This window comes from Caloenas nicobarica, chromosome Z (genome assembly GCF_036013445.1).
Source record: "Caloenas nicobarica isolate bCalNic1 chromosome Z, bCalNic1.hap1, whole genome shotgun sequence".
NCBI classification, from domain to species: Eukaryota; Metazoa; Chordata; class Aves; order Columbiformes; family Columbidae; genus Caloenas; species Caloenas nicobarica.
In genome coordinates, this window is record NC_088284.1 from 37,215,469 (window position 1) to 37,237,936 (window position 22,468).

Genomic DNA, 22,468 nt, shown 5'->3' on the forward strand with positions numbered 1-22,468 from the left:
CCCTACCATGTGTTTTTTCAACAGTAGAGACAGAGACCTGGCACTATCTAGATCTAAAGCTAAATAGCATGTTGAGATAATTACAACCGATTTGTTTCAATTTCAGAAATCTTCACCAGAATAATTATTCTTTCACTCAGAGTAACTGCCTGAGGGTGACTTTTTTTTAAAAAAAGTGGGGTTTTTTGGGTTTTTTTTGGTTTTTTGTTAGCAAATAAGTTGTATGGCTACTTCAGACATCAAAATCAGTGAATAGTAAAACAGGTGTGCAACTTTCTAATAAGCAAACAGAATTTAGCATTATACTACCACCACCAGTAAGCAGATGTGCTCCCACACTTTGTGTAATGAAATTTTTTTCACAATGTCATTTATCTTCTTAATACAACAACTTGTAATAATTGTATCTAAAGTTCATGAATATCTGGAGTATCATATAGTAAGGTTGGAAAGGACCATCAACTCTGATGTCTTTCTACATCCACAAATTTTACCTCAGTATTCAGTGCTAAGCCCAATATCTTGTCCTTATCATTCTGTCAATTTTTGTCATTCATTCCCATGTGACTAATGAGGAATTATTTATTCAAGGGCATATCACATTGAATAGAGGGGGAAAAAACAGTCATAGTGTCATGAGATTTTTTTTTTTAATTAGTTTATCTCAAATACATTTTAAAGCAGATTTTTTTAAGCACTAGATCTAGGGGTTCCAACTTGGAAGCAGCCAGTGCTAACACTGTGAGGGCTGCAGCCGTGCCTGTCCCCAGCTGTCTGCCCTAACCATCTCCTCAAGGTTCCCACCCAGGGCAGAGAGAAGGGCTCAGCTGCTCAAGTGGCAGCTGCCTAAACCAATGTAGATTACTGCTTAACTACCAAGGTAATCTGAAATAGGTCTCAGTTTAATTTACTATGCTGGGCAATCAACCACAATGGTTCGGCAGCTGTTACGCTGCTATTTCCAAAAGAGGAGCAAAGCTGACAGGCAGGAGGAAAAAATCCAGCACAGCTGTTCTAAGGTAAGCCAGCTCCACTTACTGACTTCAGCCTTAAATGGACCATTTTCATATAGTCACCTTCATCAATACACTCAAAAGTGGCACTCCTTATTTGAACATATCAAACCATGTCCATTTGCATTCATTCAATTTCTCTGTTGACTGAATCCTGTATTGGGTTTTCCATTATTTTGTTTGAAGCTTGCCTTCAGGTTAAATGACAGATATGTAAATATCCTTCTGTTTGTCCTTTTCCAACTCTGGCAAAATATCAGCTCTCTAAGTACTGTCTTTAAGAACTTACCAAAATGAGCATCAGTGTACCAACCATTTCAGTTTGGGGCAAACTTTCCAGGCTTGCCGATTTAAAAATGTTTACCCTTTATTTAATATTCTCCTTTCCTACCCACTGAAAAACACTCCATCGGACTCAGATCGTAAAATCCCATTATCTTGGTTCTTTCCAAGCCTTGCCTTCTCCAGCATCACACCGAACAACTAAGCTATTTCCACCTCATGTTAAGCCTATACTTGACCAAAATATCTTTTGTTGCCAGCATATTTAATCCTTCTATCCATACCTACATTTAAGAACAAAGCCCAAAACTTCTAGGCAATAGCAGTTAGAAGGGAGGCTATTTTGTTTGCTTTCTCCTCATCTGGGCTACGTGGGCAAATATAACAAAGAGTCTGAAAGTGCTGTAAGGCTTTGGGTGTGGTTAAAGAGAATTAAGAAAATACTCTGCACAGAATGAGAATTGCCAGTGAGTGGAACAGCAGATTCGATATCTTCTGCTCGTGTTCTCATTTGTTCTATATTAGCATGCTCAGGTCATCGGAGAGATGCAGGAAGGAGAACAGCCATCACAGAAAACTGTTTTGCATCAGCTTGTTTTAGCGACAAGGGCTTTGATATCAAAAAGTGAATTGCAAGTTATGTAACACTACTCCTTTTAATAAATTTGAAAAAGCTTACACTAAATCACACCAAATGATAATCTCTAGATTAGGTACCCTCCGAATTCCTGGGTTTTTCAGACGCATAGAAAAAACAAGGGCCAGATGAAAAGCCATTATTATTAGTTATCCTAATACAATGTGTGAAAGAGTTAGTCCCTTCAACAGGAAGCCAACACAATCTTCTGTAAACCTCAGCCACACTGAGAGGATTTTCTTCTTAGTTTTTCTATCCATTCCTTCATGAAAGTTATCTCTGTGGAGAGCAGAGTAAAACACTGAAGTGTTACTATACGTGACATTCCTAAATTCTTTGACTGGGGGGTAGGGTAGAGAGGTTATTTTGTTCTGTTCTTCCATTAATGATCTCATAACTTGGCAAGAACTTTCAATTCATTGTTATATTTTGGGATACTTCCTTAAGTTTAGTATTTGACCTGTAGTCACCGACCATAAGCAGAATCATCATCTGTTCTTCCTAACCGAAACATAACTTGGCTGATTTGGGTTCAAAATAATAAGTGATTCACATTCTGCACATTCTTTAAAAGACCAGGAGGAGAGGGAAAGAGAAGATGATGGTCTGAACTCTTGGGTTATATTCCTTCTTACAGGTCAAGTATGACAGAGGTCAAGTGTGTATACGTGTGAGAAACAGAAATGACCTCATGTTTAGAATTTTACTAGAGTGGCAACAATCCCCTAAAAATTCCTATTAATACAAAAAAGAGTGAAGTCAAGACGTCATACATTTCAGGGTATGAGCAGTCAAGTTCAGCTTTTATCACACTGCCAAGAAAAAAGCGCCAATTCTTCCTTTATAATTCTGCGTTGGGAAGTTCCTTAGCTGGTTAGTCATGCTGCATTCAGAATATGACTGTGAAAACACGAAACATGATTTGCATTTAAATACTATATTGAACACAAAGCAGTCCAGACATCATTTGAATCATAACTTGTATTGGACCACTGATGATTCACGAGCCTGAACACTCATTCTTCATGATGATCACCTTTGCTATTCATGGCCCACTGTGTATCCCTCACTGCATATGACTTGCTCCTGTTCACTCATAATATGTTAAGAATTCAATTCTAGAAAGTTTAAGCTATTAAGAAGTCTGAGACAGGTCTTTACTTTCCTATTTTAACTGAAAACACAAACATAAAACTACTAACATGAGAAAAATTAGCTTTAATTAAAAAAAAAAAAAATTCCGTGTATTGGGTCACTTATTAGGGTCATCTTCAGGGTTCCCTTCAGCACTTCTGGGAACAAAAAACCATTTGTCTTGTAGGAAATGTACCAGCATCTGTTCACAAAGGTCCTGCAAGAATTTTGGAAAATTGCAGTGGAGACTTGGTCTTCACTAACAATAACTTACTGTCAAAACATATCACGACTAGTATAGCCTATTTAAAATTATACTGATTAAAAGATAATTAATCCTGTTTCATCAAGATAAACATTTTACCAACTGAATTAAGACACATACTGAAATTCTACATAATTCAAAGACCAAAGAAACAGATTTTAACCATATGTATTTCCAACATGTGCTGTATTATTCCACACTGATGATATACCAATAGCCTACTATGACAACAGATAATGGAACATTTATCGTAACTGAATATTTTGTACAAATATTTTGGGAAGTATCATGATGGCATTTGAGGGATGATGTTCAGGAAAGTCTGCAATCATAAATAATTTAAAGTATATTAAAAGTGATCTTTTATTCGAGCTGCCATTTTTAAGAGTGTGACTACAGTTTCTTACAGGAACTACTCTGCTTATTGCACAAAACAATACTAAGACTGTTTCTTATTAAAAGGTACCTTCTTAAAAAGGTACATGAAGAACCACCACCATAATAATTATTATAAACCCTACTGTGATTTTGTCACCCTCTTTTCTTTCAGAAAAAAAGCAGTGAAAACACCTCTGCACGTATTGTGTCTTCTAATATTTAAGCAAATGCAATGAACATTCAAAGCATTACAGTAGAAACATCTAGTATCACCAATTTACCTTTTGAAATCAATTACTCCAAATGGGGAGTCCTCAACTGATGTTCTACAATTTAACATACGAGTAAGAGAGGCTTTGTGTGAAGACACGAAATCTGTGATTCTAAAAATAACAGCATATACAAAAAATGTTTTGAGGGGATGTCTACAATAAAGCAGAAATTTAAATTCAGCAAGTTAGACTTGTCTTCCTTAAACGTTTTTGGTGCATCATTGTATTTAACAGAACTGAGAAGGAGGAAAAGCTATTTTACCAGTTACTTTGAGTTTTCTTAAAAATACAGAAGAGTCTGGTTCCAAGCAACTACTTTCAGTATATATGTTTACGTGTATTTTCAAAGAACCGTAATCTTGACAGAATATTAATAAATCTATTGATTGTATTAGAAGTAACAGAAAAATTAACTAAATCATAAAAAGAGGGCAGAAAGAACATTAAGGAGCACTTTCAACAAAACAAACAGCAGAGGAGGGTAGTATTTAAAAACTGAAATTGATCTATATTGTGTTATTCATGCATGAACAGTAATTTACTGAAAACACTTCAATACAAAATAAGAAGTGCAATGTTTCTCACTATGCCTTTAAAGGGCATCTTTCAGTGTATGACTATCCAAATCAAATCAAAACCAGGTTCCACTGATCCCTCGAAGAAAATCCTGTCAAATGAAAAATGCTCCTTATAGCTCATACCAGGGGTCCTCCATGTAAGTCAACAGGAAGAATTTTGAATCGTGACCCAAACAACGAATAGGACGAAATAATTTGGCAGTATATGCGTCTTCCAAAAACCGCTACAGATTTTTGCTAAAGCGAGGAGCATTCTGCCGGCGGTGACCTAACTGCTAGAATAAAAGCTGCATATCTGACAAAGGGAAAGAAAGGATCCACTGCTTCATACATAATTTATTAAGATTTCCCACAGCATTCACGTTAAGTAGCGGACCCAGGCATTTCTTTGTGATGTTAAATCAATTTGTAAGAAGTCAGCGGATCCCAGGGCGAACCGGCCGCGCGGCGCAGCGCTCACCCCAGAGCGCTCTCCGTGAGGCGCGCTCGGCTCGGCTCGGCACGGCTCGGCACGGCTCGGCTCGGCACGGCTCGCCCTTCCCAGCGACGCGCTGCGGCAGCGGAGGCACCGCCGCCTCCCATCACCAACAAAGCCGGGCTGAAGCCACTCGCGGGCAGCGCCTCGCCGCCCCGCAAGGGGCACCTCCACACGCCGGGCAGGGGCTGCCCGCCCGCCCGCCTCCTCTGCGCCTCCTCTGGCCCCCGAGCCCGCGCTACGGGGCGCACGGCCGCGCCAGGGCTCCGCGGCGGCTTTGTGCTTCTCGCCGCCGGGGCGGGCGGGGGCTCGGTACCACCCGCGGCGGTTCCCCGCCGTGCCTAGTCGCCCGTCTCCGCGGGCGCGGCGTTTTCCTCTCCTCCGCACCGACAGCCCTTTTCTCGCAGCCCAGTTGTTTTTTGGTGGTGGTTTTTTTTTTTTTTAGCCACAAAAGCCGCTTTCTTCTCCCTTCCCAGCGGCGGCGCGGCCGCCTCCCTGTCACAGGCGCAGGGAGCCGAGCCGCCCCGCCCCACCTCGCCCGCTCTGCCGCCCGGGTACGGTGGCCCCGGGGAGCCGCCGCCGCCGCACTCACCCCATGGCCGCGACAGCTGCGCCTCCATCCCGCCGCCAGCGCCCGGCCCGGCCGGCCCCGCCCGCGCCCACCGGCTGCGCCAGCGCCGCGGCCAATACTGCCCCGCCGGTCACGTGCGGCCCGGCGCGGCGGCGCAGCCAATGGGGCGGCGCGCCCCGGTGGATGCGCCCGCCCCCTCCGCGGGGAACAGCGGCGCCCCCGCCCCGCACCCCGCGGCAGGAGGAGCCGCGCCGGCGGCCGGGTCCCGAAATGCGGCTCTCGGCACCGGAGGCGGCACGGCCCGGGGCGGGGCTGCCGGCAGCGTCGGGGCGCTGTCAGTGCGACGGGCTGCTCCGCGCCTCACCCCCGCCCGGAGGGGCCGAGCGGCCTCCCGCAGCCAGCCGCGAAAGGCGGGGCCCGGGGCCGGGAACCGAGGCACGCCTCCGCCAGGAAGTTAACGGGCAGGGGGCAAGGCGAGCCCGGCGCAGCCCCCTGCGAGGACGCCGTCCTCCCAGCAGGACAGCGCGGTGGGCGGTCCCCAGCCGCCGCAACCCGCCGAAGGCCTGAGCAGTCTGAAAACCCGTTACCACCTATTGCGCACACACGACGCAAAATATAGGATATTATTTGTGCCAATTCACAGAGAAGGCAGGCAGGACCTTCTTTTCCACACAGAAGCACCCCCAGCTCTATATGCCACCACCAGTACTCTGCATAGCCATGGGCACGAGAATTAACACGCTCTGCAGAAATCAGCTCACGAGCATCTGCATCGCTTCAGCCATGATGATTATAATTTGTTCTCCTTTCAACGACAGCACACAAGGACTAAATACGGTGCAGGAGTACAATCTTTGGCATTTCTATAAAGGAAAATACTTTTTTTATATAAAAGAAACGAGGTTCTTCTGTAATTAAAGCTAATACAGTTCATCTAATTTTTAAAGAAATCCATAGAGCCACTACATTTTAAAAAGGCAACCATAAGCGTATTCTTCAAGGGTATCTCAGACTTACTTGCAGTTCAGTGAAATACTGCTTTCATGTGCTTTTTAGATACAAAGTTGTCACTACTAGTTGGTAATTTTATAACAAATGAAATACATATACACTTAAGCTATACCAAATTAAAACAAGTACCGGTTTAGTGATGGGTTGGAAAAAAATCCAGAAGACACATGAATAAACAAATCAGCTCATGAAATGATGTATTTTAGAACCTCCTTCCAGAAATGATCTCTTCCCAAGCATAAGGAAGTAACAAGGTATGCACAAAGAAAACTTAACCCCCCCCAGAAATACACTACTGAATAGAAGAGGCAGCAGAAATGAAGCCATATTTCAGCTGTTTGAGTTTGTAGTCTGTATTTCCACTTCAATAAAAATGTTATAAAGACAAAAGGTACTATGGAGATACGATTTGAAAAAAATCCAGCTGTAATATAAAAGGCAGATCTGTAGAAAGAGCACAATATTAAAGTCTTTTTAATCCTCTAGAAGTAGTAGTCAAGAATAAATCTATGGGCAGTGCAATCCTTCTCAACAGAGTAGTGCATGAAAGAAGACATCTGAAAAAGTGCAAGTTTCTCAGCTAGAGCAAATGAATGCCCTTCCCTGTGGCACTTCACGTAAATTATGGAGTTACACGCTTATACAAGCGGACATAAGGACAAATAGCTCATTAAAAACACATATCCTTATATGCCCCAGGAAATGTCATTCTTCCTCTAACAATTTGTTCGATTTGTATCAGACAAGCAGTTCAAGATACCTCATGGTTGGGACCAGGCACAACTGAAGGCACCACAGGCCTGTGCATGCTTGTGAGCAACTGCACCACGGATACACACTGCTACTTTAACTTCAGCTGTTTTCCCATGGCTCCTTTTTTCCAGTCATAGAAGGCAATACTCTGCTCTCAGGAAATATGCTCTTTACCGGATAACCTTTTGTCAAAATGTCTTTGTGATTAAGGAGATACGCAACATGATGTCATCTGCTACCTTCAGCACAGCATCACACAAAACCCTCTTTGATTTCATCAGTACGGCTAATTATAGAGGTTCTGTCACTTAAGCTGTTACAGTAAACCACTCTAAACAAAATTTAAGTGGGCCAGTATTCAAAGGTCAGGCTATATGTTTTGTTGTTGGTTTTTGGTGGGTTTTTTTGTTTTGGTTTGTGGTTTTGTTTTGGTTTTTTTTTTTTGCTACAAAGCTTCTATTAATTACAGCAATAGTTGACAACCCTCTGGTCTTCAATCCACTCAATTTCATTTCACAGACACCAAGTTCATACTTCCTCAGCTGTAACAATGATCACATTACTGTTGAGAGACTTAAAGTTCAGAACCTATGCAGGCATTAGATCTAAAGCCAACTTACTGATATATTACTGATATAAGCCACTGTTCCTCCCTTCAGAAAAGTAAACCAAAATGCTCCCAGCTGTTATTGTGCAGCTCTCTCCATCCTAAAATTATTTACATTAGCAGAAGTGCATACTCAAATAAGTGTAGGCATAGCTCAATGCCTACATTATCAGTTGGCAACTTGCTGCAACATGAGTTGCAGCTTATATACCAATCAGGTTGGTCCAGTGATGTTCAGTTCAGATGTGTCCAGAGGTCCAGTCATGTAAATCATGTTCAGAAGTTGCAAGTGCAACGCAGTCTGAAATTACTTTCAATGTGCAAAGACAATACCAGAGAACCAATGCCAAAGAAAATGCTAGAGAAACTGAAAACCTATACACTTTAAAGCTACACTGCATCCTTCTAAGTGAAAAACTAAGCTTGAGAAATATAGTTAATTTCCTAGAATCTAAAATGGGAATATCAAAGATCGAAGGCTACATAACATGGTCCATTTGTTTACACACATCATACTGCATTTTCTGCAACTCTGAAAAACTAACTATAGTGCTCACTGTGAAAATGTTCTTGTTAGTCCTGGTATTAGTCAGTCCCTTCTGAGCCTGGTAGTTGTAAGCTGCATAAATTTGAGGAAATTCTGTGCTGATGAGCTATGTTAGATTCACTACTCTATAGCCTGAAGTCACATATTTATTCACAGAACAAGCAGAGCAAAAGCAGCAGTACAAATTCTCCAGTGCATTCTGCCAAAACGACAGCTGAGTGGGAGGCAGAAAGCTTTCCCTTCCTTGCTCATAGTAATGCCCATTCTGTTACGATTTCATAAAAATGGTAGCTTATGTTTTGTGTCTATGTCACATGCACTTACCTCTGAAGCAAAACCCAGTATTAAGTGATATTCAGTTTCATAACCAGCATGTTCTTAGTAATAAGAAGATCTTTCTTATACTGTATCTTCTGGTGGTGTTAAAACATCGATATATGGCCAAACAGGTGAATGGTATTGTGACAGATACTTGTTTTCTTTCAAAACTGCTTTCTATGTGCAGTACTGGATCCTGGCAATAGAACTGATACCAATGAAACAGTATTTGAATTAAAAAAGGTCAGGCTCTCAGGAAAAAAAACCAAAAAAACCAAAACAACAACAAAAAAAACACCACAGAAAGGAATTGTACAGAGAAGTGCCTTGTTTAGACTAAATTTATTTTTGGTTAGTTATTTTCTGTTTGGCAGAAGGAACAAGATGGCTTTTCCATTCTTTGAAAGATATAATTACCAAGACAGATATAGCAATACCTGCTTCATATTACATAACCTCCCCCCCTTTAAAAATCTATTAAAAGAATGAAATCTCTGCATGTATTAAATCTCAGGGACACAAAATTTTACTATTGAAAAATATCGGCTCAGTTTCAGTATTCAAAATACAATTGCTTTTATTATCTTGGACAAGATCCCTGCAGCCTACCCAGCACAGCATTCTCAAACAACCAAATGGGAATTTGGCTCCAGAAAAGGAATTGTTAATCTTTGCATAGAATACTTCATGTAATCCATGTACTAAGTATTTCCCAATGCCTTCTTGCATTTATAAAAATCCTGTTTGAGACCAAATAAAATTGACATAACCTTTTTTCCCCCACTACTCAGTAGTGCTAAATAGAAGCTCTGAGCAGATTAAGATGCCCAAAAATATTTGCTTCATAAAATCAAGACTATTACAGCAGAAAATGCAAGAGGTTCTCATTTTAGATAACTGGCTCATAAATGGGACAGTTCTCCGTGCCCTCACCTTACCCTCTGCAGCAGCTCCCTAGAAGCTTTTCGCTGTTTAATATAGTTTAAGTGATTGATATTTCATTATTAGTCATTGTACATGCACCTACCTCAGAGACTCTCGGCAGTGAGTGGGTTGGATAATAAGTTAAATTCTCTCTGTTGCCAGGCGCTATGGTTGGTATTACTCACAAATGTGAAATTTGGTATTGCCAACTTAAAGGATCTTGCCTTCAGAACTTCACTTACTAATCTAAGTTTTACACACTGACTTGTATCAGTGGCATAAAGAGATTTTATCAACAAAATAAATGGAAAATATTTCACATCTGTTTTACATAGATAAAATATTTTAGCAGCTGCTACAATCATAGATTGTCTCCTGCCTTTCAAATTTATTTTAAAAATTGATGAAGCTGAATATGCTCTCAGTTTTTCATTTCCTTGGAAACTGTGAAGTTGCTTTCACCTTTCTCACTACCATACACAGACTCTGTATTGTTCCCTCTGAGCCTTGTCCTTACCATGTGACTAGGATCAGCGATAGTTTGTCTATACACACATTGGGAATACTCATAACCTGCTCCCATCAACATTAATATCCGTGTTTTGACCATGAAAAGCTATACTCATACTTTGTCCATCAGGATTCTCTCAGAAATGTTGCATAAACTTCCTCATACAGATGACCTCCAACTATGAGCACAAGAAAGATAATCAGAAAGAGGTTTCCTAAGGATGAAGAAACTAAAGGACCACCTTTCTTACACAGATGCAGAAAGAACGGAGAAAAGAACTGTCACTGTTCCTAATGCATCAACCAGAACACATGAACTCAACCCTTCTGACACTGGTCCTACAAAAATAAACAGGAAATTTCTGTACTGAGAATAGAGAATCCGAAATCAAATTGTTCTGTGAAGATTTTCTATTATGTTGATGTGCTAAAATTCCAACCCACTCGCCCCTCAACCCCTCTCCTACGCCCCGCCCCCCCAAAGACTGTGCCATAAGTTCCTGAACTTGAGAAGATTTTTCCACAAGCAATTAAAAGGTCTGTCTTTCACAGGAGTCAACTACTGGGAAGTCATGCAACATAAGCTAAATGAGAAAAGCAGAAAAATGCATGCTGTTTAATTATTTCATAAATAAGTCAGAGGTACAGAAAGCCATCACCTTTCCTATCTAATGCTTTCTATTGTTTGCCAATTCCTTAGTTTTGTCCAGAAGTACTGTGCTCTCCCACTCATCCTTTCCTCCCTCTCACTAAGGTTTTCCACCTGCATGTAGGTTTCTTGCTGAAACTTAAACAAATCAAGATTCAAGGAGAAAGACTGCTTCCTTTCTCACATCTGTTAGATCTAGTATGGAGCCATGGCCCAATCTGTAATATTAGTCACATATATTCTAAAACCAGTTCAACAGTAAAAAAAGGAGTTTGTATAGCAAACCATTAATCCAGTAAACTTCACCATCCATTCACCCATTCTTCTATCTCAGCTATATAATAAAATCCACCTGATATGTGTCACATTACCCATTACCTATGGTTTCCTCATCCTCTAAATTAAAGAACATTGGAGTATCCCAAGCATTGAATCACTTTGTTCCCTCTCCTGCAGCTCTTTCAGGCTTGTGTTTCAGGTGCATATTATATTTTCAGCCTTCTTTATTTACCTTTTCCACTCCTCCTTAATACGATGGCAAAGCATGACAGTTCTTAGGGCTCATTTCTAATGGACTCTAGGGTACAAGCCTTTATTAGAAATGTTTCGGTTCAAATATCACAGTTGTTAGTTAATCTGGGCCTCACGTGTAGGACATCAGGAGTCACCAAGTCAGAGCAACATTGTGCAATACCTCAGATGAAAGGAAATAGAGAAGTTCAGTACGTACCTGCATCAGCTCTTGCTTTTTGCATTTAACTGCAGAGGTCTTCATCTTACCCAATATTAAAATTGTGCATTAATTTTCACACAGATTTCTGTTTTTTAAATGGAAAAACAATCCTATCCAAAAAGGCGGAAAACATAAATGGATGGTGCCCATTCAATCCTCTGAAGGAGTGGACTTTTACAGAAATTGGGAAAGGTGACTTTAAAGGCGTGAGCTAGAAAACTTGTCTGTAAATGTGCAGAAAGCGAGTTCACACTGACCAGGTAAACTAAAGAGCTGACTTTCAAGTGTAGTTTACTCCACTGATTCATGCATGTGCCTACCCACTTATTCCAAACCTCCCACAAACTAAAGGCTTATTCAGCACTTTTGGAAACCTGTAATTGCACCTTCTAACCCATCTTTAATTCTGTTTCAGTAATCAGTTAACAGTACTAGAAGCTGAACATCTGCAGTGCTAAGTATTTTCCACATAAAAGGCCTGGTCTAGCATACCACAGGGAATGCCTGGGGATTTTTTTTTTCAGATGAAAAGCTCTTCCTAGAGAACTCTGTTCATTAAGAGAGATTTCTCCTATTTTTCCCCATCTGCACACTAGAGTAGAAAAAACATTAAATGTTTAGAGAAAGTCCAAGAATTTGATGTTTCTTGGAGAGTGCCAGGCTCTGGACCTGTCTGCTCTCCATTAGAGCTATCTTTTGTAGCCAAAGCACTTTGTCTCAGAATACTTTGTCCTAAGCTGTCGCACAGGTCTTGACTTAAACGTACTGGTCTACCCAGGGCTGCACATCCATCCGCTGCTCAGAGACTGATTAAGCATCATATCCAGTAGAAAAAACTGAGCACATACCTAGAATATGTACAGTGGCCTGAGTTACAAGACAAAGCCCTATTTTGCTGCTTCTTAATATTTAGCATCAGGCATAAGAAGTCGCAGTATTCACATCTGTAGGTGACAAATGGATGACTACACATGTAAACGGAAGATCATATTCAGTTTCTTGTTACACTGTGGTTGACAGAGGTCACTGCTAAAAAAAAAAAAAAAAGGATGCTACATGGTTATATAAGCTTTACAGTGAACCCAGGAGCATCCCAGAACTCCACACCACTCTGATAAATGGAAGCTCTTTCGCTTCAGTGGAATATTACATTTTTTCTCACAATCTTCTTTCCAGTATTCCCTTTGTTTGGTTTGAACCAATGTTGCTAATGCAAGAGCTGATTTCTTGTAAGCATTCTGACATCTTAGTAGTAATATATCAGGTAAAAATCTATTTACCTAGAGGCCATCAACTTTTTTTTTTTTTGTGCAGGATAGTGAAAAGGAGGGAAGGTCAATTTTTGTGGAATCCTGTAAGCAAAGACTTTTTACAAAAAGGTATGTTAACCATCACCATTCTCCAAGTCTGCTAACAAAAAAAAAAGTTCCAGCTCTAGGCAAGTTCCTGAAAGCCCACTGCACTAAGAATGGCTGTGACAACGTCTAGAAACACAAAGATCTTGCTCAGTCGTGGCTGCGAGTTCTCTCACCATAATTATAGTCTTTTAAACACTTAAATTAAAGCCTGACTCTCAGAGGCTCTTAGTTAGAACATGACAAGCATATCAAATAGATCTAGAAAAACTGTCCTTTATAAGATAAAGGGTTGACAAGAAATCTGAGGATAAATATATCTTCCTCAAAAATCTAAAAGAAAAAAAAATCCACATTTCAGTAAATAACACTAATTACTAAGAAGTACCACAAAAATGGATCATTTCATTAAAGATTTATGCCATATGGTTTAAGGAGTACAATTTCGCTGGTTTAGCAAAAAGTAGGCTGGTTTTTATTACTATATACTGAAATTATTTCCAAGTTTGTCACAAGTTTAAAGATATCCATTAACTGGAAATTAGACAAACTGGAACTTAATTTCCTAACAATGGAGTGGTTAATAAAATCACAAAAGCTCAGCAGGAGCTGAGCCCACAAGGTGAGACAAGGTATTTCACTAGGAAATACTGACTTTCAGTGTTCCACAGCTTCTAATATAAGGTTCATACTGAGCAGTGCAGGGATCCACTCTGGGCTCTGAAGTTCACAATTCATTTAATCCTGCAAGAATTTAATCCCTCACAATGTGCATATACTCATAATGTGTTGCAACAATTATTATCCAGTCTCACACAACCGAGATTTAGCTGATTGCTTGCTAAGGTGTCCTGGTTTCAGCTGGGACAAAGTTAGTTTTCCTCATAGTAGCTACGATAGCGCTGTGTTTTGGATTTAGTGTGAGAAGAACGTGGATAACACACTGATGTTTTGGTTGTTGCCAGGTAGTAAAGGACTTTTCAGCTTCCCATGCTCTGCCAGGTACACAAGAAGGTGGGAGGGAGCAAAACTAGGACAGCTGACCCAAGCCGGCCCAAGGGGTGTTCCTTACCATATGACATCATGCTCAGTACATAAACTGGAGTCAGCCAGGGGGCAAATACTGGCTGTTTGGGAAGGAATGAACAGGCTCTTGGGCCTCAGATGGTGAGCAATTGCATCGTGTATCACTTGTTTTGTATATTCTACTATTATTATTACTATTTTCTCTTTTTTTGCTATGCTATTAAACTGTTCTAATCTCAACTCACAAGGCTTTTTGTGGCTTTGTTCCCCCTTCCAATTTTCTCCCCCATTCCACTTGAGGGACAGGGGGAAGTGAGGAGCTGTGTGGTCCTAGTTGCCAGCTGGGATTAAACCATAACATAAGATCTCTCAGGACCAATGCAGAACTTCACCATTAACTGATTTCTGTGTATGCAGAGGTGAGCTGCTGTGGGAAGCAGCATTCATGCAGAATGGACTTGTGCTCCCAGGTAGCACAACCCTCACAGACAAGACACCTGGGCAGCATGCAGTTTTCGTGCTCACAGACATGTTAATCATCAAGCATAATGATTCAGGTTAGATTTTTGGGTTAGCTTTTGGGTTGGAAACATTCTTGCTCACTTCAGCTTATTTATTCACCATAAAAATGCTTCCTTAGATGATCTGGATCTCACTCCCTTAGGGAATTTGCTGTTAGACAAGCCTCTAGACACTAGTGGCATACTAAAATTTTTACTCCCTTGTACTTTGGAACACAGTTTAGTGAGTTTACTGAAAGTTAAAAATCCACAGCCTCATTTCAAAATACGGGGTTTTATGGTATTGGTGGGGCGGGTGCTAGGAATTACGTTTTTCTTTTTGGGTTTTCAATGAACTGCATCTTCAAATCCTAATTTCTGTAACACTAGTGAAGTTGAAAAAAGACTTTTTGCTTCCATTGTGGTGGGGATTGTTTTTATAACAATCTGAGGAGTCCATAATATCTTAGGATATTTTCTCCTAATAATAAAGCTTCAGCTTACTGAATAGTCAGTAAGGAACAAAATCCAAGTATAAGCTGCCCTGTCCAGTATTCAAGCAGCACGAATACCTTTTGAAATAGATCTCCCTGCTCATTAGATGAGGAATGCAAAATTGAAATATTCATTTCACCTCTAGGCAAGCTGCTCCCAGTACCAAGCTCCACACATGTACCAACCGTGCGCTGTGATCCACACTTTTAGAAGTCACACAAATCTGGCCTTTCTTTGTGCCATTCTTTATCTTGGAAATTGATGTTCAACTTCAAACTAACAAAACCAGCATCTGAGACAGCTACTATTAAAAATTTACCACTATCAAAGTTACTTCAGGAAAGTACTAGGAAAAAGCAACTGAAGGAGGGCTGATAGCCATGCCCAGAACAAATAAAGCATGAGTGGAGTAATAAAGAAGAAAAATGCACCTACGTTTGTCAAAAACTGAGAAACCAGGAGTGTTTTTAAATTCCTTGATCTAGATAGAGCATATATTTGAGTGCCATCTTTGCTTCCACAGTTTGGATTCAGGGCCACCGGCTACTCAACTTAGACAATCAAAATACCTAAATTGCATTTACTAAATCTTAGAACTGTAGGATACAATTCCATGATTAAAGCGTACAACATTGCAACTCTTGAAACACTCAGGCTAGAGATAAGGAAAAACATCTTACTGATTACAGATATATTTTGCATCTCAGATTGTAATCGCTACAGACATGTGAAGTGAAAATTTTAAATAATCACAACCATGTTTAGAAAAGCTCTCCATTGCTAAGCGTACTAGAACATTTACTTTATTTTTTCTCCTAACACATAACCCAAATATTTGAATCTTAAATGAAAAGACGTATTTTCAAAGATCCCCAAGGCAAATCGGCTAGAAAACCAGCCTTAACTAGCTAAGATTTAGGAAAAAAAAATATTTGACACAAATGTTCCTCCTCAACATGGATTTGCATTTTATTGATCCATTACTCTTTCATAAATGTTTATATTTTTAATCAAGTACTGAATCCCTCACTAGAAATATTTTCTATTATTTTAGTGTTAGAACTCAAACTATTCAAGTTTAAAGTTTGCCTGGAACTGAGCGATTCTGAGGAAACCCTGGCAAACATAAGACTTTGTTTCTACATAAACAAAAATTCCAAATAGTGTAGTCTTGCAGCCAAATTTAGTGCCTGCAAATCAAGGTAAGCCAAGATCCCAAGAATTCTGAGCATTTCTCATAACATTGAAGGGGTTAATTTTGCAAGCTAATTACCCCAGGTGGCAAGAGAAAGACAGAAATCTTTACAGCAGGCATTACTTGTTCTGACAAGTAAGAAACAATATGAGACATGCCACATCATTGGCAAAATCCCTTCTGTCACACAAACAGAAAACCAAAGTCCTTCTCCAGAAACACAATTGGCAGAAATTGAAATTTTCTTATTTAAGATTATGCATGAATTGTTCCCCATTCTCACTTCTTACTTTTTCCACTTCCCCTGAATTTTTTGCCTTGTCTTGTGACCAGACACATCTTAGTACTTGGAAATTTCAGGCAACATCCACACCAGGGCACTCCCTGGCCATGTGATCAAACATGCCTGTGACTGAAGTCATCTGGATGAGTGACTTGACTGGAACTGTTCTTGTGCGCCCAGATACGCACCCACCACATAGAAGGGTACATCTGTGTTTCAGCCATGTGATGGAGCATGGCTACTCCATCAAGTCCAGGCACTTGTGTGAACAGCTGTATAGCACAACTTCACTAGAAATACGTGAGGTACAAGAGCAGGGGCCTTCTAACCTGACTGATACCTTCCGGGTGTTCTTTTATTTACTGTTTATTACCTTTCTGTTCCCAAAGAGTAAATGCTGGTCAGTGCTAGCAGCAAGCCTCATGAAAACCTTATTCCCCAGTTCAAATGCCTAGTAAGGTTCTACGCTGCAGGCTATGAGCAGTGTAATTGCTTCAGTACAGGAATTGTGTCTTTTTATGGATTTGAGGTTTGCCCAACACAAAGTAATTTTGATGCTCACATGGCTCCTAGAGACTCCTGCAATATAATTACATAACAACTTGGGAAATGCAGAACAGAGACAAGAATGATGAAAAGCACTACACATCCATGTTTACAAGTGGTACAATAAACTTAAAAGAACACGAACAGAATAAAAATAGACAATTCTCCTTCAAACACTGAACTAGGTGGCAAACTGCCCACACGAACAATTACCTGGCTTTGTAAAGAACTCCATCACTTGTAAGCCACAAATCAGAAAATCTTCAAGCAATAAACACTGATTGAATAACAAATTTGTACATTCCTACCCTACCTCTATTCAGAGCAGGCGACTTGAAAGGCAAGAATTAATATACCGGCAGAGAGTAAATATAAAATTTAGCCATGATAACCTCAGTATGTTGAAGGTAGACATTTTCCCTTATTCTCTGAACAAGTGAAAACATGCTAACCCATTTGATATTTCTAAAATACAAAACAGTGAATTACAACGAGGCTTTGTCCTTACAACTAGTTTCAGGTCTTCCTTGTTGCATGCAAACTAGACTGTCACATGGACTCTTCAGTACCTTTACATCATTCAAGGCACTATTTCACTTGTTAAATAAAAAATAAAAAATAATAAAAACCAAACCAACAAACAAAAAAACCACCTGGACATCTTGCTTACAAGTAAAATTGAGAGATGCAAATAAAGCAATACACAAATCTACTGGTTTCAGAGAGACAAGCTCTCTTTCTCCATTCAATTCATTCTTTTCAGCTTCCAGCACTTGAAACATTTTTGGAAAAAGCTTTATGAATCAAGTCTAGTTCTCAAGGTCTTAACAATGACATTTAGACATTTAATTAGCAAGCCATCACTTGGACTGGCATCTAAACCTTTTGTCAGAGACCTAATTCCATGCCAATTCAAACATTCCATTAGTCTTATATTAACTAACAAGAAGTCTCATAATATTCTGGCTACTTGATTGCACTGGCATGCTTTAACACAACAGTGGAGTGAGTTGAACTGAATGCGAGGACATAGATTTACAATGTACACACATTAAACTAGCAAGAACATTCTAAGACAAAAATATAATAAACACATTTGTGTATGAGCTGGTACCCAGGCATACTCTGTGCTTCCTGGTAGGCTGGGTGTACTTACGACATTCAAGTGAGGAAAAAAACCCAACCAAAAAATACCCCAACTCCACTCCCCCTCCCCCAAACAAACAAAAACCCATCACCCACAAGATCTGACTGAATTAAAACAGTTTCACTGACTCCAAGCTGAGTCCTGATCTTAAAACTTTCTGGAGCTCATTCTGAACCATATTTAGAGACTTACGCATGTGAATTAAGTACTATTATTCTAGCTGGCACTTCTGCTCTGAACCATAATCAGTATACAGAACTTTTTAAGTCATGAGCATATATAATAATACATGTAAACAAATAAGCTATATTTGGAACCAAAGAATACAAATTGCATTAGCTAATTCACATTTTCAGCTTGTATTTCTAATTTAGTTCTGTAGTTTCCACTGAAATAAAACCAAAATACAAAATGTAGAAAAATGCTAAACAAAATGTCATGAACTCTGGGGTTTTTTCCTGCTCTTGTGGAAATAGGGATTTTACAGAAGTTTGAGTCACCACTCCACTAGAGTGGGCTAAAATTAGAGTCCTATACAATGAAAGTCTTGTAGTTGAACAATTTGAATACCAGGGAACAAAATCCCAACAGAGTCATTCTGCTGAAACAGATAGGAGCACGAAGACTGGTACCAAGCAAGATTAAAGAGAGATATATAAGGCAATTGAGAAGTATTCAGAGTTGTGCTTAATCCTGGTATCATAAAATCCATAAACAAAATTACAAAGCTACCGAAAAAAAAAAAATTAGCATTGTGTTAAAAATCAACAATGTGGAAGGAATGCGGTCATAGATTCTGCTAACCTCGGAAGCTCATGTATCTCAGCATTGCCTGCTGACACTGTTATCTGCACCAATAGATGCCAATTATAGTGTCAAGGTTACTGGCACAGAAGCTTTTACTCCAGAACTGCTGACAAGGAGACTTTTGATGTCAGAAGTGAGTAAGTAAGTAAATTCTGACATAATCTGCCTTTTTTGGGGGGGTTGGTCTAGATCCTAGTGTATTGCACCTGCTGACAGCCAAGATTTTACCCAAACTTCATTCCACATCCAAGCCTTTAATGACTAGTAGAGAGTAACCAAGGAGACCTTATATGAGCTCAGGGATCGCAAGTTTTGTAGAAAACAGCTTAGAAAGGTTAGACATCTTGGATGTAGAACTTTCTGAGCAGAAAATACGGAAGCTGTTGCAAACAATGTCAGTCAGACAAGGCACGCATTTAACTCCAGAAATCACATTATTCAAGGCAGTGTTTCCTTTGTGGATGTCAGAGTCTGATAAGGATAATGGCTCAAACATTGTGGCAAAACCAGTTCATCCAGTCACAGGAGATGATACATTCAGTATAAGGTGAATTGTGATTTACATATCAACGACAAGCTAACGAGCCACAGACGAAGACCAGGCCGGCTGACCGATACAGGAGGTGGGGGACGTGCTGGAGGGCACATAGCTCCACCTTCTGATATGCCCAGCACGGCACAAAGGGAAAAGCTGAGACCCTTCAACATGGCCCGAGACTTGTCAATCTTTCGCAATCACACCCCTCCCACCCCCACCCCCGACTTTTCCAGCTTTCGCAATAACACCTCCACAAAACACAACCAAAAATTACACAAGCGGGCAACCCAGAGGGCTATAAATCCCCACCTTGTGCAAGCACTGGCGGCGCCCACCCACCATCCTGAGGACCACTCTGCTCACCAGTCTCACCACATGAACTGAACAAGACACCGGAGGACACCGCAAATCACTGGATCCGAGACTGCGAACTCCATCACACAACGTGGAGCCATAAGGATGGTGAAATCTCTCTCTTTCCTTTCTTTCCCATACTTCTGCTTTTTTTTGCTTTCCTTTTTATAAGTAACATAGTAAGATAAGATTTACAGCCCTGCATATGCTGCAAACTTTTTATGTTTACCAATTGAACCTAAAATAACGTAAATCCTTCTGCCACCAAATCATATACCATTTGGGCCAAGCTGTAAAACAACAGCCTTTTGTTCGCAGACCTTAAGTACTGTGTGTATTGTTTTCCAACCAATGGGACCCATGAACCTGAGTCACTTCTCCACCCCACTCATACCTGAGGATGGGAGGTAACAGTGGAATGTTAAATTCAAATACCTAAAGTAAAACAACACAAACAAATAAAAACCTCCAAAACACCAAAAAAACCCCAAAACCAAACAACAACAAACCCACAACAACAAAACCAAACCAAACCACAGAGTAGAAGAACCACAGCTACTTAGCCCTTGATGACCTATGCTTTGCACATCATAAATGGGAATTTTCTATTCTAAACATGGAGAAGAGAGACACTCTTTCCTTGGGGCAAGCATCATGGGCACTGGAAGTACACTAGAGCAAGATGGATAAAACATGAACTTCTTTTTCAGAATGGAAGCCGGCTTCTCTTTGTCATGAAAATGAAGTGCCTACCTATCAGAGGCTTTTACTGAATAGCAAAATAATAAAGTGGCCAGCATTTTCACCAAAATAAGCAGTTTGCAACATGATACTAAAATTTCAAACCAGGCTACAGGAAAGGTATTTTTTACTGAATAGGCAAGAGTAGTGTGAAGGTCATCCACTCCCTTAGGCCCTTACAAAGCATTAAGCAGACTTCAGCTTTGGGAACTAGAAGTTGGCATTTAATTGCACAAAAAAGTTCACAAATGAAGACACGCTAAATTGCTGTTCTTAAAGAAAAGCTTCTAGAATTCCAAAGTTTAACTAAGGTGCCTTTAATTTTTACTGGATAGTAAAGACCAACATGACCAACTATCAAGACCAGTATGAGTACCAGAAGGCTTTGCAACAAGAAAAAATACTTTCAATTATATTTTCTAAACACATCCAATATTAGGATGATGTTTGGAGAACAAGTAACCACAAAAAAAAGATATATTTTTTCTGAGTAGCACAAACGAAGACAAATAGACAGTAGCAGTACTACACTAAGATGTCAACAACCTGATGCAAACTGCGAGTTCTTCGCAAGACTGACATCTGAATTTAGACCTGTAAAGACAGCACTAGTATTACCTCTGTCCAAGAAAAACAGCAGAGGAACTCAGTATTTTTATTCAGACACTGTACACACAAGATACAACTTAGTAAGGTTTCGAACTTCAGTTTGATCAAACTATTTTGACCCATTTTCAAAACAGTTTGATGAATCTTAACCTATTCCAAAGGTGGTTATACACACAAAGCCATGGAGGTTAACAGTTGCTGGCCGAAGTGACAATTAACACTGTTGCACTTAAAACCAAACTGTTGCACTTTTAACATCCTCTTTTGATACTTCAAGTCAACAAGCAATGGACTCCATTATTAACGTAAAACAAGATAAAGGACGCATTTTTTACTCCAGATTTTTTTTAATATAGAAACATTTTATGTTTCAATTATTAATGACAATTGAATACTTCACTGTTTTCATTATCATTCAAATAAAAATAAGAGCTGTTGTTAAATCACACTACTAGAAGCCTTGACCATTAAAGCATCTCTTAGGGCAACAAGTAGAACAAACGCTTGTAGAACATGAACATATCTGCTCAAATTCTTACACCACAGTCTCATGAAAAGCTTAATTCCTAGAGTTAGTACATTCCACAACAGTACTGTTACCATGTCTGAAATAACACTTCTAAAAAACTTAGAAACTGAGCCTAATCTCCGAACTACTAAATTCCAGTGCCACTAACTACAGGTAAACATGGTAAATTTATTTCCCACAACATCCTTCATATGCTCTCAAACATAGGCAAAGAAAGCTACACGAATGTCAACTACACAACAGGACTTCTGGAATGTATGTTTAGCGTATAAGGAGTTTGCATATTAAAAATGGTACATACAATCTATGAAATATGAATATCCTATTCCTTAACAAAGAACCCACATACATATGCTGCAAGGAATAACTAAACCTTCCTCTGCTCCTTCCCAAACCAAAAGCATTAAAACACAGGTACAGCTACATACTCACCTCAATTTTGCTTTGCAGCACACTCCTTTGTTTCTCTTAATTACAAGATAGAACTACTTGCCTACTATCAATACCTTTTCCTATATTCTCCCCCAAAATTCAAGCACAACTGGCATGAAAAGCAGCATTACTCTCAAACTCCACAAGCTTGCCTATCAGTCATTTCTAAGAAGAGAGACCAGCTGCAAGGTAAGACATTGTGAGCAAGAACTTCACAACCACAGAGCAGTAACAGCAATCTGTAACAAGTAGGA

At 39.9% G+C, this 22,468-nt stretch overlaps 1 protein-coding gene across 8 annotated transcripts in view; it reads right to left on the minus strand.

The window, feature by feature from the left end:
* APC (APC regulator of WNT signaling pathway) overlaps window positions 1-22,468 on the minus strand; it is a 108,385-nt gene that overhangs the window by 80,309 nt on the left and 5,608 nt on the right. Inside the window, exon 1 of one of the 8 annotated variants that reach the window (XM_065657544.1) lies at window positions 5,627-5,678. The exons of the other annotated variants lie outside the window; for them this stretch is intronic. The gene's annotated coding sequence lies outside the window, so the exon portion shown is untranslated. Of the gene's footprint in view, window positions 1-5,626; window positions 5,679-22,468 lie in introns of those variants that run through there. 8 annotated transcript variants of the gene reach the window in all.